This window comes from Meleagris gallopavo, chromosome 1 (assembly GCF_000146605.3).
Source record: "Meleagris gallopavo isolate NT-WF06-2002-E0010 breed Aviagen turkey brand Nicholas breeding stock chromosome 1, Turkey_5.1, whole genome shotgun sequence".
Taxonomy (NCBI): Eukaryota; Metazoa; Chordata; class Aves; order Galliformes; family Phasianidae; genus Meleagris; species Meleagris gallopavo.
The window spans coordinates 74,910,515-74,914,240 of NC_015011.2; the positions used below are offsets into that span (position 1 = coordinate 74,910,515).

The following is a 3,726-nucleotide window of genomic DNA, read 5'->3' on the forward strand; positions in this document are numbered from 1 at the left end:
TTTCTTCTTTCTTTCCCATAGTGAGGATTACTGGCTTTCAGACAACTAGAAAAGACAGATAAAGGGACGTCCAATGGGGGTACCTTTATTTGGTGATAGCAAACCCTTCTACTTCCGGATCTGGAATGGACTGAGTCAGAAGTTGCAAGGCAAAAAGTCCTGGGATAAACATCTGGATGAAATCTACTTACTCCAGCAGAAAAGGTACCGTGCTCTTTCTTGTCTACCCTTGCTTCTCCTGCTCTCTCCTTGTAGCTCATTCTCACTCCCTTCCCTTAGGCTCTTCTGTCACCAAATAAGCTTTGAAAAAACTTTAGAACACTGTTCTTTATCAGGCAACCTCTTTCAAGGTGGAATGTTTCTGGAGTTCCAGTGTTATCTGCTTTCATGTATGTGTTTACTAAATCTCAATTGAATTTCTCTCGGTGCAGAACTTCAGTCACAAATTAATAATATGCTTTTTTTCTTTCCTGCTTTATTAGTAAAGCTCACAAGGAAGTGCATGCGTTAGGTTTTGTTTTGCTTTCATTAGAAATGTGGCATTTAAACTGCAGTCAGTTGTATTTGAAATGATGGCTTTTTAAAGGGATTCTGTTTTTTTTATTTCTCTGAAGGTTGCCCTTATAATAGGATAGAATGAGCTTAATGTTCTACAATCTGATGATCGTTTGCTTTGTCAGTTTGAGTGCTATTTCTAACCCCCTTGGATCAGGTGCAATTATCTATAATTCAAAGAATTAATCCTCCTAGACCTTATGTTATCAAGAAGATTGCTTGTGTTTTCGTGTGTCATATTGGATCAAGGCTCTTTGTTACTGTTCCATTGTGTTTCTCCTTCCACACACTGTGGTGCAGGAGTATTCATGGAAATCCAGCTGAATCTGTTTTTCATTGTTCTCATTTCTGCATGCACAAAAACTGCATTAGTCCAGTAAAAAATTGCCTCTGGTCCTCCACTCCTTTTTTTCTAAATTTCCTTACATCTTTACATCCTTACAACAATTTCCAAGCATCTCTGGGGAGAAAGATGTGCCTACATGGGACAAATCTGTCTCTGTGTATGAATACACCCAGACATGCACAGGAATAAGTAGGATAGTACCTGAATATGAACAAATGTCTTTATCTGTCTTTAGGGAAAGAACTTCCAAATAATTATTTAACTCCTCATTGAAAAACAAAAAGTCTGTATTATTTTATTTCAAAGCAGTGAAACTTAAGTTACTTACAATAGAAAGGATGGTAGCAACAATTGTGTGTCCATAGAATTCTGAATTGTTTACATTTGTGTACATTCATGAAAAACATAAGTAACTGAAAAATAAGTTCTCAGTAGATTCTGTTATCTCCAACTGAACAAATACAAGCTAAAAGTCTGAAAACATTAAAATTTTTACAGTTGTAACATCATCTTCCCAGTTTTAAATCATATAGATGTGGGAGAAAACTCTGGAGCTTTCTAATCTAATCACTAGCTCAAAGCTGAGCTATTGCCAACTCTAAATCATGCTGCTTTGGCTCTGTGTAACTGAGTCTTGAAAGCCTCCTAGGAGAAAGATTCTACTACCTCTTTAGGAGTCTGTTACAGTGTTATAGTATTTTGGTGATAAAGGCGTTGTGTTTTGTTTTTTTCCACACTAATATTCAGCCTGAACTTCTGAATTCATCATTTGGTGTTGTAGCTCCTTGTTTTACCATTTACTATTACCAAGGGGCCAACATATGGCCCCTTCCTATTTTTTCACTCTTCTTCTCATAGGCTACTGTTAGAATGCCTCACAAGCTTTCCCTGTCAAGCCCAGCTACTTCAACCTTTCTTCATACTGAAAGTCAGTGGTAAATACATTACTATTTATCTACTGTGCTCTGCCTTCATGATTTCGTGCGTCATGACTCTGTGCTAGAATGATGTTGTGTTTTTTTTTTCCTGAGCCACAACTGCTGATGATAAGGCCTGGAAGCTAACTGGGTAATTCTCACATTCACTGTTATTGCTATTTATTCATCATGTGTATTAGTTTGTTGAATCTTCTTGGCATTTGATCTCAGCTTTATCCATAGTGGGCTATTTCTTTGGCTCAATCCTGCACTGTATAACATTTCCCAAAGTGACATCCAAGTTCAGGAAATGTGATACAATCTTCTAATGTCAGAGAGGACTAAGAGTTTACTTAGCCTTACTCTGCTGGTTTCTTCCTGTTCAAGAATCTTCTTACTTAACTCATAGCTCTGTGTGAGGTTCTGGTGACAGAAGTCACAGCTCATAGGAGCTTTCTAGAATTATCTTTGGAATTAAACATAGCCTGGAGCATATGAACATTTAAAAAAAAAACAGCACAGTTCATAACCAGGTTTTGATAACTAATAAATATTTATGAAAATGCAGGACTGATAAGGGTGAAGAAGAATCAGATGCCTGTCACAGCCAGTAGATCTTCCAGAAGTGATGAGTCATTGGTTTGTTGGTTTTGTTGTTGTTGTTGGTTCTTGTTGGTGGTAGTCATGATTGTTTTGTTTGTTTTCATCTGGCTTTTAGTGTTAAAAGTTACAAGGAAACAGAATCTCCCTAACATGTAATTTTAGAAAATCCACCATATGTGAATTACACTGTTCATTAAAAATAATCAAGGAATAAACTAAAGAAATTGACTGCATGGATCCATAATGTTAAGCTTTCTGCTACTGCCTGCCTTTATAACTTGGGTTGATAAGTTATCTATACATCTCTTCTATCTCACAGCTGCTTCTCAGGAGTTAGTGGTATCAGCTGGCTTTCCTAGGATGCTATGAGACATCATTATTCTAATAACAATAAAATGTTTAATCTATGAGGTACATTTCAACACAAATATTGAAGCCCTTTTGCACATAAATTAAATGTAGAGATCTGCATTTTAAGAAATAATGCATTAGAGGTGCTTGGAATAGCTTACATATCTTGCAGAGAGCAATCTTCTTATGGCTGGCAGAATTTGCTCCGGCTGTGCTGTGGTGGAAACCTTTTGTTGCCTTAGCATTTTGTCACTCTTCAGTCTCACAGACATTAATGAAATGCTTTGGCTACATTTTTTTTTTTTTGTGGAAACAAACATAAACAAAAGTTAGCTTATTTTAATGTTATTGAACTGGGCTGCTTAAGTTGTACAGGGACACAGAAAGCCTTTGCCTTCTTGGCAAATCTTTCCCAAGCAGACAGTGAATGAGATATATTACTATAGTTTTGCTTTTCTTTTGTCTAAATAATTTACTGAATTTTCTGTGCACAAATTAGTGTACAACTCTTACCTTAAAATCCACAGTGCCTGTTAATATTAATTGGTTCCTTTGCTTCCAAAGATGACAGTGAAATTAAGATGCCAGTTCCCAGTTCCATTTGTAATACTTCTTAGTAATGGTTCACCTGAACAGTCAAGGTGGAAAGAACAGACTTTAAAAACTCTGCTGTAACGTGGAGAATAAAGTCAAAGGCATCACTGGCTGGCAGCATTTTCAATCATTTTAGTCTTATGCTATTATGACTTCATCATAATGGAATTTTTCTGTCTAGTAACAGAAAGCAAAACCTAATAATCTCAGGTCTAAAGGTCCTACAGAACTGTCAACATACAAACAAACACACATCTGACCCCATTGCCCAAGACATGGCTTAGCCTCATAGATTTTGGAAGGTACTTGTGTATAAGTTTCCTTGTGAAGAGGTCAATACAAAATTTATGTTTTGCAAAA

At 36.5% G+C, this 3,726-nt stretch overlaps 1 protein-coding gene across 1 annotated transcript in view; it reads left to right on the forward strand.

Annotated features, from left to right (window-relative positions):
* LOC104913080 (transient receptor potential cation channel subfamily V member 6-like) overlaps nucleotides 1-3,726 on the forward strand; it is a 49,750-nt gene that overhangs the window by 31,371 nt on the left and 14,653 nt on the right. The gene's annotated exons all lie outside the window — the stretch shown is intronic.